Raw genomic sequence first — 13,691 nt, 5'->3', positions numbered from 1 at the left:
ATTATACTGCTAGTAAGTGGCAGAGCTGGGATTTATATCTAGAGAGTCTGGCTCAGAATTCAAGCTTTTAACTATTACAGTATATTTAAACATGAATGCAGAAAGGCAGAAGGGGACAAGCAGCCATAGTTAGCCAGGCACCAGACAAGAATGCTTTTATGTAGAAACCTCAGCATGGAGTCTTCCCTCCGATGTGCTGTGAGCTACTGATCCTCTCACCAGCTGAACAACATCACGTTTCCTGTGTACTATGATGTCAAAAACACTGGGCGGCTCTAGCTTACATAAAACAAGGTCATGACTCACCACATCATCACTATTAATCTAAAATCTAACTACCCAGAAGTTTCCTCTCCCTTGCTCTGAGGCAGTTTTGTATTTTGTGTTTTGGCCTGTTACAGGATGAGTTACCAGCCAGTCCAACTACATTATTCCATGGCAGTTCTGATATCAGGACAAGGCTACTGTGTTCTTCTGTCTGACTGATTAGCTGGCTGATTTGGTTTCTGGTGGTATCATGTAGGGGACAAGATCAAGGAAAGGGCACACTCCAATGGAAGTCAAATTTAACACATGATGGATGAAAGGAGCACCTTGTGAAATCAGCCTGTCCTGATCAAAGGACAGCCTGTGAATGTGATTCCAAGGGTTGACAGTATTTCACAGGTTTGCCCCAGAGTCCAGAGTGCAGCGAGGCTGGGCGGCATTATGCAGACTGCAGCCTACCACTCAACTACAATGAGGCCCACTAAGGCGCCAGTGGGGTTACAACAGGCCTCAAACAGGGTGGGGATGGTAAGATTCCCAGGGGCAAAAGGTCTAGTTTCAGGACCATCTTCTTCCTCTGTTCTGATTCTGGGCTCATGTGTAGCCTTCAGAGCTGTCACTGCATCACCTGGCGAAAGGAATGAGAACAGGAAAGGTGGGGCGGGTAAAGGGAATGTGTACTTAAGAAATGGTAAACAGGAAAAGAGAACTGCCATATGACCATACCTGGGTATTTTTCTGAAGAAAATGAAAATATTAACCTGAAAAGATACCTGCTCCCTCATGCTCACAGCAGCATTATTGACAACAGCCAAGATATGGAAACAATGTAAGTATCACTGATGGATAGGCAGATAAAAGAGCATGAGATACACACACACACACACATATATACACACAGTAGAATAGTATTCAGCCATAAAAAAGAATGACATCTTGCAATCTGCAATGATATGGATGGTCCTTGAGGGTATTGGGCTAAGTGAAATAAGTCAGACAAAGACAAATACTATGTGATCAGTGAATGTAACTTATATGTGAAATCTTAAAAAAGAGAACAGACTGCTCATTGCTAGAGGTGGCAAGTAAAGGGTGGGTGAAATTGGGGGTACGAGGAGTAAAAAGGTACAAAATTCTAGTCATAAAATAAGTAAGTCATGGGATAGAATGTGCAGCATGGCAATTATAAGGGCTTCCCGGGTGGTTCAGTTGGTAAAGAGTCTGCCTGCAATGCTGAAGAGCCGAGTTTGATCCCTGGGTTGGGAAGATCCCCTGGAGAAGGAAATGGCAACCCATTTCAGTATTCTTGCCTGGAGAATTCCATAGACAGAGAAGCCCGGTAGGCTACAGTACATGGGGTCACAAAGAGTCGGACATGACTGAGCGACTAACAGACAACATAGGACAACTATATTAATAATACTGTATGGTCTGTTTGAAAGTTGCTAAGAGTAGGCCTTTAAAATTCTCATCACACACAAAAATTCTGTAACTGTGTACAATGATAGATGTTAATGAGACTTACTGTGGTGATCGTTTCACAAATATCAAATCATTATGTTGTACATCTGAAACTAATAAAATGTTGTATGTTGATTATGCCTCAATTTAAAAAAAAATAGCAAGCAGGAGTAAAGGACTGGATTTGTGTGAGCAGGACAGTATAAAAAGCCAAAGTCAGCTCACCCAAACTTATTAATACAGCCCACAAGGTCCTTCAACATCTGGTGCCCATCTACGTTCCAGCCTCACCAACCTTTAGTCATTTATTCTTTCATGAAAAAATGAAAAGAGTGGCTAGTTCAGCTTGCAATTCACAAACAATCTCACAAGTGCTTTTCCTCAATACAAGTGCTGTGCTTTGATATACAGCAGGAGAGCTTTGAACATTCTCACTGTGTCATATGGAATATTAAAAAGTTGTGTACTCAAGGAGATTCAGTACCATTAATGATTTCTACTGCCTCATCAAGGACAGATTTAAATAAACATGGTATTTAAAACAAAACTCTAAGTGTGTAGTGGTAAAGAATACAATGACTGCAAGTACAGTTCAGGGCCACTGCCAGGATTTATGCTAAGGCACCAGCAGTTTGCCTGTTGTTGCTCTGCAACAACAAACAGCATCTTGGCACTATTATGAAAACCTTGTAGAGACCCTTTGACCTTGTAGATACCCTGAAAGGTTTTCAGGGCTCCCCAGGGTCTGCAAAACACATTTGTGAACCACTGTTCTAGGCAATGGGGAGGCACTGGCCACCCCTGGAGCTGTGCTTTAGGACAGGGGCCCCCAAACTCCAGGCCTTCTGTTAGATCAGTGGCAGCATTAGATTAGAAATAAAGTATACAACAGATGTGTAATGCACCTGAATCATCGCTAAACCACCCCCCAATCCCCAGTCCACGGAAAAACTGTCTTCCAAGAAATCGGTCCCTGGTGCCAAAAAGATTGGGGACCGCTGCTTTAGGGCCATCAAACTGGCTGTGATGGCAGAACAAACTGTAGGCTGGAGGGGGACTGGAGGGCAGAGTGATGCTGAGGTAACCTGGAGGAGAGTAGGGAAGGTGTGTAGCTGAGGTGGGGACAGAAAGGAAGAAAAAGAGGTGGGGGGTATTACGGGGAGAGGGAGTGAAGCCACAGAGGCAAAGCTGGTCCTGATCCTGCCCAGTGACTGGAGATGGAGAAGTCAGAGACCACTACCCTCCTCAAAGGAAGGCATGGGACCTAATTTCTCTCCGTCCCCACTGCCTTGTATGGAACCAGGCACAGACGGTTACCTCAATATATGTTACCTAGTCAAAGTCGGGTAACGTCAGAACAGCAGTGCCATCAAAGAAGGGGAGAACCCACCAAGGGCAGCTCGCTGGGGGTGGGAAGCAAGGGAAGTCTGTGTCCCTGGCAAGCTTCAGCCAAAGGAGGGTGACATAGCAGCAAAGTAGGAAAACTCACAGGTCAGGCTAAAGCCATTCTCACCTAGCCCACAGCTAAACCAACCAGCAAATGAGGCACTGTTATAACTGTGAGGCATGAGGAGACCTCAGGTCAGCAAGTCATACAGAACCCTTCAAAAAGTCCTCAGATACGTTACATTTATTTTAAAAACCTGAAAAGATACATTTCAAAACATTATTAACAGCAGTTACTTGGGGAGAATGAAATTAAGTGGGTTCGGAATTTTATTTTTTATAGTTCTGTCGTATTTGATTTTGTTTTGTCATGATACAGTTGTTTTACCTTTAGGGAATAAATGATTTATTTACTGCATGGTTTTCCTTATGACCCTCTCTGCCATTTTCTTCTTGTGCTTCTCCCTGTTTAGTAACTGTCTCAGGGGTGCCAAGGAGCCCAGTGAATCCCAGTTGCCCAGCTGAACACTGAAGTCTCTGACTTACTCCTTCCTCTGGCAATATCAGATACAGATCTACACCGCTTATGGAAAGTTCTCTTTATGCAATTTTGCTTTTATGAAAGACCTTTCTTAGTATGTACTCATTTTCAAGAAATACTAAGAAGGTTTTCCTTTTTATGAGAAAGGATGAAAAGTGAAAACGTAGTTCAGCACATCTTGAATGTTATAATGGCAGCATGCACCGTGAGCAGAGTGGTACCACTGAACTCCTTCCCTAGGAACGACACTCAGCATCTAGCTCATGGAGCCTGGAACTCTGTCTGTGAGCATCTGTGCTTGATCTCCATTTATTTTGTGCATCCATTAGCAAGATGTGTCCTAAGATAATTGCTTACCACCATTTCAGCTTAAGGAAGGTTTCACCAGAAGGTTCTACTTTCAGACAGAAGGGAAATCTGTAATTTCAACCTGATGCAATCTGAAGTGTTAAGTAAGGGACTTCCCTGGAGGCCCAGTGGTTAAGACTGAGTTTCCAATGCAGGGGACACAGGTTCGATCATTGGTTGGGGAACTAAGAGCCTATGAACCATCCAGTGTGGCCAAAATGTAACAAATTTTTTTCTAAAGTTAAGTAAAATGGGCATCCAATCTTACCTATAGGTCTGCCCAACTCTGTGAAGCGAATCCTCTGTCAACTTGAAACTTCAAATGCAATAATGCTTCTGTCAGGGGGCTGCTGTTTTCCAGCTACAGGAAAGGTTTCAATGGCCTCTGTGCACAGCAGACATTATTCAGTTCTCCATCGGCCTCTGCTTCATCATATCTGGCATGAAAACCTTCAGAAAGCAGAAATGGAAAGGATGTAAAAATATTGACTTAATGACCAGAGAAGATAAAGATCAGCCTGTATTCCCTAAATCTGTGTTATACCAGTAAGTAGGTAATCACAAGGCAATCAGAGATTTCCCCAGTCTTTAAAATCAGGCATTGGAGCATTTAAAATGCTGACACAAAGCTTTGACTTAACAAGTGTCTGGGTTAAAGTTTTCAAATTATGCTTCCACTGTGGCATTCCAGACCCCAAAAGAAGTAACTGGACCTGGATAACAGATATGGACACCTTTGTTCCCTGAACAGCCTCAGGCAGAAGGTAAAGGCTGCCACTGCTCTGTTGTCCACTTATTTGGAGATGAATGAACTCTGGGTCCATCTCCCAGTGGTCAGGTCTAAGACTCACAGTGGGGAGGCAAGAGTCAGAAAGGAAAAGTAGATGCTGAGAACGGCAGGTGGCACGAACAGGAACAAGGTTTTCTGCCAATTGCCTAGTTATTGCTGGTTTTCCATCTGATGATTTCATTTTCCAAACGTCCACTGCTATTTTTAATCTCATGGTGCCACTTATCAGCTGCCAAGGTTGATTTGTCAGTTTCTCTATGCAATGAGTATGTACTTCCCCTTTTCCCAACAGAAAAGCTCTGAAAGTGTAGTGCTAACATTTCTAAAGTGTTTTCTTAACTGGAAGCCGGATGTGTTTCATCATTACCTCAAATCACATGTCCCAAACTGGACTTGTCCCTAACTCCCAGCTACCACCTCCTTCCTCCTTTCTCTTTTTCTCTATCGCATTATCACCCTGCCAGTCACTCAGCCACAGAACCTTTAAATCATTTCTAATGTTACTTTCTCTTCCAACCTCATAAGCTCCAACTATTACTACGTTCAGGCTCTCCTTCAGCCTGGTATGTAGTTCCTTGAAAAATAACACCCATTCATCCTTCCAGGCCCATTATAAATTACTGAGAGCAGTCCCACAAATTACAGGAATAGTCCCTAACTTTTTTTCTACTTCATTCAACATTGAATTGAAAGCACATCTACTATTGTAATACTTAGAGTTGGCTCCCCTCATGCACAGGTGGCTCTCCCATGAGGCCATAAGCGCCTCAAAGGCAAGGATGTATCTTTTTCATCTTTGTATTTCCAGCATTGATCACCTGACCTGCCTCTTGAGAAACATATATGCAGGTCAGGAAGCAACAGTTACAAGGGGACATGGAACAACAAACTGGTTCCAAATAGGAAAAGGAGTACGTCAAGGCTGTATATTGTCACCCTGCTTATTTAACTTATATGCAGAGTACATCATGAGAAACGCTGGGCTGGAAGAAGCACAAGTTAGAATCAAGATTGCCGGGAGAAATATCAATAACCTCAGATATGCAGATGACACCACCCTTATGGCAGAAAGTGAAGAGGAGCTAAAAAGCCTCTTGATGAAAGTGAAAGAAGAGAGTGAAAAAGTTGGCTTAAAGCTCAACATTCAGAAAACGAAGATCATGGCATCTGGTCCCATCCCTTCATGGGAAATAGATGGGGAAACAGTGGAAACAATGTCAGACTTTATTTTTTTGGGCTCCAAAATCACTGGAGATGGTGACTGCAGCCATGAAATTAAAAGACGCTTACTCCTTGGAAGAAAAGTTATGACCAATCTAGATAGCATATTCAAAAGCAGAGACATTACTTTGCAACAAAGGTCCATCTAGTCAAGGCTATGGTTTTTCCTTGGTCATGTATGGATGTGAGAGTTGGACTGTGAAGAAAGCTGAGCGCCGAAGAATTGATGCTTTTGAACTGTGGTGTTGGAGAAGACTCTTGAGAGTCCCTTGGACTGCAAGGAGATCCAACCAGTCCATTCTGAAGGAGATCAGCCCTGGGATTTCTTTGGAAGGAATGATGCTAAAGCTGAAACTCCAGTACTTTGGCCACCTCATGTGAACAGTTGACTCCTTGGAAAAGACTCTGATGCTGGGAGGGATTGGGGGCAGGAGGAGAAGGGGACGACAGAGGATGAGATGGCTGGCTGGCATCACTGACTCGATGGACGTGAGTCTGAGTGAACTCCGGGAGTTGGTGATGGACAGGGAGGCCTGGTGTGCTGTGATTCATGGGGTCGCAAAGAGTCAGACACGACTGAGCGACTGAACTGAACTGAATGTAGTATCTGGCATTAAAAAGGGCTCCAGTTAATATCTGAATGAATTATTTCATCCATAAAATATTTATTATTCAGAAGAGAACATTAACACATAGAATAATCCTTCCTATTGTGCATTTTATTCCCAAACAAATCTCTGTGGCCCACGGAAACTATTTCCAAGGTCTACAAAAGCTCAGGTTATGTTCCCTCTCCCTATGGGCACAATGCTTCCAGGGACAACCTTGAACACCCTTGACTTTTAACTCTTTGCTTTCAGCCTTGCCATAGGCTTGAATCTCTTGGTCCCTTCTTGTTGCCTATAGTAGGGGTTGGCCATTTTTCTCTGTAAAAGGCCAGAGTCAATATTTTATACTTTGTGTGTCACATGGCCTCTGTCACAACAACTACTCAATTTTGCCTTTGCAGAGCAAAAGAAGCCAGAGATGATGTGAAAATGAGTGAGCGTGGCTATATTTCAGTAAGACTTTATTTATGGATGCTGAAGTTTTAATTTTATATGATTTTTGTATCACAAAATATTAATTTTCTCTTGAACTTTTCCCCAACCATTAAAAAATGTAAATGGCTTGCAGTCCAGACAAAAACAAGTGGAGCCAGATATGGACTGTAGGCCATAGTTTGCCCCAGCTTTCCTTTCTTCACCAACTCCATCCTTCTACACACACACACACACACACACACACACACACACACACACACACACTTCTGTTCATTTCTACCTCTAGTAGATCTAAGTAAAAACAGTCTTCACAATTCCTTTATGGACTTTCATGTTATTCTGTTTGGAGCCGCTCAGGGCTGGGGAGAGAGAACGTGAGTGGGCTTTTGAGTCATTAGGGCCTAGATTCAGAGTCTAGCCTTATCGTGTAATAATGAGGTAACCCTGGACATAATATTTAACCTCTCTTGTGTTTCACTGTTGTCATCTATCAAAAGGGAGCAATAACATCTACCTGACAGGGATTTTGTGAGAATGAGCTAATCTGTATCAAGTTCATGGCACAATGCCTGGTTTATAGTATGCACTCAATAAATAGTAATTGTTACTCTAGCTTGGGATATGGCTTCCTCAGATCAGCTGTGACTCTGGAAAGCAATCCAGCCACTCCGTAAACCACAACTGGGCAGCAGAAGAGAACAAACTGAGAGCAGAGAACAAAGGCAGAGACAGTATTTGGAGGTTTTCAGACACATGACCCAGGATTCTGAGTGCCCGGTTGGCCCTGATTCCTTCTGATACCATACCAAATTCCAGTGGGCCTCTTTTTCTCCTCAGAAAGAACTTCTGACTCTCATACTACCTGAATCTTCTTAGCATTCCATATGAAATATCCAGAAGAGCCCTGGAACCCTCTTCTCATTCCCGCACCTCTTCCTGGTATACATCTGGGAAAGAGTGAAATGTGACCGGGCCAAATCTCACAGACTGCCCTGCCACCGGATCTTACACAGGTCAAGCACCCAACTCTCTCTCAATTATTCATGAATTTTCTGCTGTACAGAGAATGAATTTTTTTCAGAGTTCAAAAACTAGTCTCTCTATAGAAGCTTTAGAGGAAAAAGAACCAAGTACACAAATAAGACATTTCCCCTCATAAAACATCAGTCCGGGCGCAGATAAGACAGATAAGCTTGTGGTATCTCTGTCCTTGATCCGAAAAGCCAGATTTGAGCCTGGCACTTTCCTGTTCCAACACTTCTAATGGGTATTTACTACCTCTGGAATGACCAAGCTCCCATGCTGTTACTCAGGGCCTCCACAATCTTGCCCTAGACCACCCTTTCGGCATTACATCTTACGACTCCTCTACTGAAAAATTCTGAAAGAGATGGGAATACCAGACCACCTGACCTGCCTCTTGAGAAACATATATGCAGGTCAGGAAGCAACAGTTAGAACTGGACATGGAACAACAGACTGGTTCCAAATAGGAAAAGGAGTACATCAAGGCTGTATATTGTCACCCTGCTTATTTAATTTATATGCAGAGTACATCAAGAGAAACGCTGGGCTGAAAGAAGCACAAGTGGGAATCAAGATTGCCAGGAGAAATATCAATATGCTCAGATATGCAGATGACACCACCCTTATGGCAGAAAGTGAAGAGGAACTAAAAAGCTTCTTGATGAAACTGAAAGAGGAGAGTGAAAAAGTTGGCTTAAAGCTCAACGTTCAGAAAACAAAGATCATGGCATCTGGTCCCATCCCTTCATGGGAAATAGATGGGGAAACATTGGAAACAATGTCAGACTTTTTTGGGGGAGGCTCCAAAATCACTGGAGATGGTGACTGCAGCCATGAAATTAAAAGACGCTTACTCCTTGGAAGAAAAGTTATGACCAACCTAGATAGCATATTCAAAAGCAGAGACATTCCTTTGCCAACAAAGGTCTGTCTAGTCAAGGCTATGGTTTTTCCTTGGTCATGTATGGATGTGAGAGTTGGACTGTGAAGAAAGCTGAGCGCCGAAGAATTGATGCTTTTGAACTGTGGTGTTGGAGAAGACTCTTGAGAGTCCCTTGGACTGCAAGGAGATCCAACCAGTCCATTCTGAAGGAGATCAGCCCTGGGATTTCTTTGGAAGGAATGATGCTAAAGCTGAAACTCCAGTACTTTGGCCACCTCATGTGAACAGTTGACTCCTTGGAAAAGACTCTGATGCTGGGAGGGATTGGGGGCAGGAGGAGAAGGGGACGACAGAGGATGAGATGGCTGGCTGGCATCACTGACTCGATGGACGTGAGTCTGAGTGAACTCCGGGAGTTGGTGATGGACAGGGAGGCCTGGCGTGCTGCGATTCATGGGGTCGCAAAGAGTTGGACATGACTGAGCGACTGAACTGAACTGACAGAAGTCCTCATCTATAGCCCAGGCAAAATGGACAGTTTCTACCTAACTTCACTGAACAGTTTCCAGCTTCCCACACCTGTGCATAACTCAATCACAGTACCTGTAGCATTTTATTGCACATCTCCCCCTAGACTGTGAACTAGCCGCAGGGCAGAGACTGTCTGATTCACCTCTGGGTCCCCTACCCCTAGCACAGTGCCTGACATGGGGCAAACATTCAATAAATGTTAATGAATGAATGAAAATATCTGAAGTTATTCTGCCCTTAAACTGCTTTAGTTGGATTCCTATTAGCAGACTAAGCACAGTTTGGGTCATTGTTGAGAAGGAGAAAGACCTAAAAGAAAGAAAAGCATGAGCAATGTGATTCAAGCAACAGAAAATATGTTTTAATAGTGAACTAAAAGAAAACATGGCTGTTTAGCCTCCAGTAGAGAAGATAAGGCCCAATTTGATTCTGGTTTTAAGTCTACAAAAGGTTTTCATGAGAAAATCTTGATCTCATCCTCTCTTATAATCAGAGGGAACTTTTCCATATTCATGGAAAGTGGAAAAGAAGAAACAGCTTAAGTTCAGGCTAGAGGGGCTTAAGATGGAGAGAGAAAAACCAAATCAAGCGGCACTTTTCGAAAGACACTGTCACTGTACTTTTTGGCAAGTGACTTGAAGGGGTTTGGCTGAGTACTGTTTTTTTGGGCCATGCTACGCAATTTGCGGGATTTTTGTAATCTGACCAGGGATTGAACCCTGGTCCTCAGCAGTGAGAGCACAGGGTCCTCTGGACTGCCAGGGAATTCCTGGTAGGCACTTTTGTTGAAGGCTGTGCAAAAGGAAATAAACATGCAGCTCTGTTCCTATTTGCTGTGGAGACCAGGTGGGTGAAACAAAAGTCAGGTAAGACTTTTCTAATGAGTCACTGACTCTTTTTTTTTAGCCGCTGACATTAATTGACCTACTGGCACTTTTTGTCATATCGTCCTTTGCAGTCCTGTGATGGAACAATCTAGTACAGGCATACCTCAGAGATACTGCATGTTTGGTTCCAGATCACCGCAATAAATCAAGTCACATAAATTCTTTGGTTTTTTGGCGCATGTAAAAGTTATATCTATACTATATGGTAGTCTATTAAGTAGGCATTATGTCTTAAAAAAACAATGTACATACCTTAATTAAAATGAATCATTAAATTAAATCTATTTAATATTATTAAAATTAATTAAAAATAATAAAATACACTTATTGCTAAAAAATGTTAACCCTCATCTGACAATACACAGTTGCCAAAAACCTTTAATATGTAAGAAATACAATATTTTCGAAGTGCAATAAAATGAGGCATGACTATGTTTCAAATTTTCTTGATGGGACAATGGAAAGAAAGAGAAGGCATATCAGAGTAAGACAGTAGGGAAATGGTCATAAAAATATACCTTCTATAAAACCAATACCTAATTGTATATCAATAATAATTATCAATAGTATTACTATTGGGATTTTCCTGGTGGTCCAGTGGCTAAGACTCCATGCTCCCAATGCACGGGGTCCCGGTTCCATTCCTGGTCAGGGAACTAGATCCTGCATGCCACAACTAAAGAGCTTGTGTGCTGCAACAAAGTGTTCCCATTCTCCAACTTTCTTTACCTCCTTTCTGAAGAGAGAATAAACAGAGCCCCAGTCACGGCATTTGAAGTCTTCAGTATAGTGAAAAGAACACAGGTCTCTGAATCCAACACTAATAGGTTTGGACCAAGCTCTGTCACTTATGAGCTACATGACTTTGGGCAAATCACTCTAATCTTTCTGAGGTCCAGTTTCTTCATCTTTAAATTGGGGTTAAATATCCCCATGTTATAGGATTCAGAGGATTAAATAAATTATAGTGTGTAATACATCTAATATACTCAGCCACAAAGCAGAGACTAGATAACCGTCAGTGTTCTTCTCTTTACACCTCTATACATTATGGCCACAATTCATCATTTCAGTTTATTTCCCTTCCTCACCAAATCCACCTCTAGACCACTGCCCAAGCTGTTCCTTCTCACAGGAATGAACCTCCTTCAAGGCCTAGCATAAATTTTTCAACCTTCAGGAATCCTTGCTGAACCCCCTTTGGTCATGTTGGGATTGATTTCTCCTACTTTGTTTACATTCTTTACTAGATTTACTAGAGTCAACCTGATTTCAGTTATTTACGTACTTACCTGTCTTGCCAACTACACTGGAGGGAGAAGGCTCTGAAAAGACAATTACTTATAGGAGGGCAGGAAATGTGTTGCTCTCTTCTGTGTATATTTCTCAATACCATGGTCCTGTATGTAGAAAGAGCTCAATATGTGTTTTTGAATTGAATCTTGCCACCATGGTTTTTCCAGTAGTCATGTATGGATGTGAGAGTTGGACTACAAAGAAAGCTGAGCACAGAAGAATTGATGCTTTTGAACTGTGGTGTTGGAGAAGACTCTTGCGAGTCCCTTGGACTGCAAGGAGATCCAACTAGTCCATCCTAAAGGAGATCAGTCCTGGGTGTTCATTGGAAGGACTGATGCTGAAGCTGAAACTCCAATACTTTGGCCACCTGATGCGAAGAATCAACTCATTTGAGAAGACCCTGATGCTGGGAAAGATTGAAGGCAGAAGGAGAAGGGGACGACAGAGGATGAGATGGTTGGATGACATCACCAACTCAATGGACATGGGTTTGAGTAAACTCCGGGAGTTGGTGATGGACAGGGAGGCCTGGTGTGCTGCAGTCCATGGGGTTGCAAAGAGTCAGACATGACCGAGCGACTGAACTGAACTGAATCACTGACTGAGAAACTTTACAGAAAGCTCCTGGACTGAATTTCTAAAATTCTGCTCTCACTGCCTGACTTGTTTAACACGCAATTTTTAAAGTATACTAATATTCCTAAACTAAGAGCCACCAATACTCATGCAGTTTGCTTCATTCTATCACCCACTCTTTCAACACTCTCTGGACTCATCTAAAGACATTTCTTCAGGATATAGGAAGACATGGCTGGGAGGACATCACTCCCTCATGGAAGTAGGTGACCCTGAAGAACTGTTCTACCCCATGGGTTAGAACGACAGCCAGTGAAACCATATTAAAAAGCAAACAGTATTCCAGGCCAGAATACTGGAGTGGGTAGCCTTTCCCTTCTCCAGGGATCTTCTCAACCCAGGGACTGAACCCAGGTCTCCCGCATTGCGGGCAGATTCTTTACCAGCTGAGCCACAAGGGAAGCCCAAGAATACTGGAGTGGGTAGCCTATGCCTTCTCCAGCGGATCTTCCCAACCCACGAATCGAACCGGGGTCTCCTGCATTGCAGGCAGATTCTTTACCAATTGAGCTATCAGGGAAGCCCATAAAGCAAACATGTAGAACCCAAAAGTAGATCTGAATGATTTCTACTGCCTCCGTTTCCAAGTCTGTAGAATACATAGTTTTGACATGTCATATATAAAGCACTTAAAACAGTATATGCCACATAATAAGTACTCAATAAATGTTCAATATTTTCTTATAAAGTAGCAGACTGAAAGAAAACAGAGTCAGAATCTTTCACTTTTCAAATTATCTCTACCACTGACTCATGTCTTGTCCAGTCTTGTCCCTTCCCCTCTCTGGGCCTCTTCCCATCTGTAAAATGTAAGAAGAACCCGATGTTGCCCAAGCTCCCTGTACCTTCAATGAGGTATATTTCTGTACAATCACCAAAGAGCCTTCCTGTTCCAGATGGTGAAGCTGCTGGCAAGGAAAAATTGTAGCTGCCGGTTCCCAGAGGAGAGGGGCCAAGGCAAGGTCAGAACAATTGATTGGTAAACCACCTGTGCACCTTCCCCTGTGTGAACTATAACACATTCAGTGCAGGATCCTGAACAGAACATCACCTCCTTGCCAACAGAACTCACAGCAAAGGCAAGGCAAGAGGCTGAAAACAACAGTAGCAATGACGGATTCTGCCTCGTGCAGGATTCCTGCACTTTCTTACTTTGATGCCTATAATTAGGGCACCATCAATCTAAACTAGGACTCTCTTTAGGCACAAAAAGAAGGAAGAACACAAAGGCCCACTCTGAACCTGAAAGCTCATAAAACAGAGACCAAAGCGAATATATAAAAATGTCACTGACTCATCTGACTGCACACACTGCAGAGGCCTACTATGTGCCAGGCAGAGGAGGGATGAAACAGACATGGTCCCTTTCCAC

At 42.9% G+C, this 13,691-nt stretch overlaps 1 protein-coding gene across 5 annotated transcripts in view; it reads right to left on the bottom strand.

Annotated features, from left to right (window-relative positions):
• MKNK1 (MAPK interacting serine/threonine kinase 1) overlaps positions 1-13,691 on the bottom strand; it is a 45,154-nt gene that overhangs the window by 29,907 nt on the left and 1,556 nt on the right. For all 5 annotated transcript variants that reach the window (XM_052636729.1, XM_052636726.1, XM_052636730.1 and 2 more), the window contains exon 2: positions 4,272-4,453. The gene's annotated coding sequence lies outside the window, so the exon portion shown is untranslated. The remainder of the gene's footprint in view (positions 1-4,271; positions 4,454-13,691) is intronic.

This window comes from Budorcas taxicolor, chromosome 3 (assembly GCF_023091745.1).
Source record: "Budorcas taxicolor isolate Tak-1 chromosome 3, Takin1.1, whole genome shotgun sequence".
In the NCBI taxonomy this organism is placed as follows: Eukaryota; Metazoa; Chordata; class Mammalia; order Artiodactyla; family Bovidae; genus Budorcas; species Budorcas taxicolor.
The sequence above is the reverse complement of the archived record's forward strand: the minus strand, read 5'-3'. Positions and strand labels throughout refer to the sequence as shown.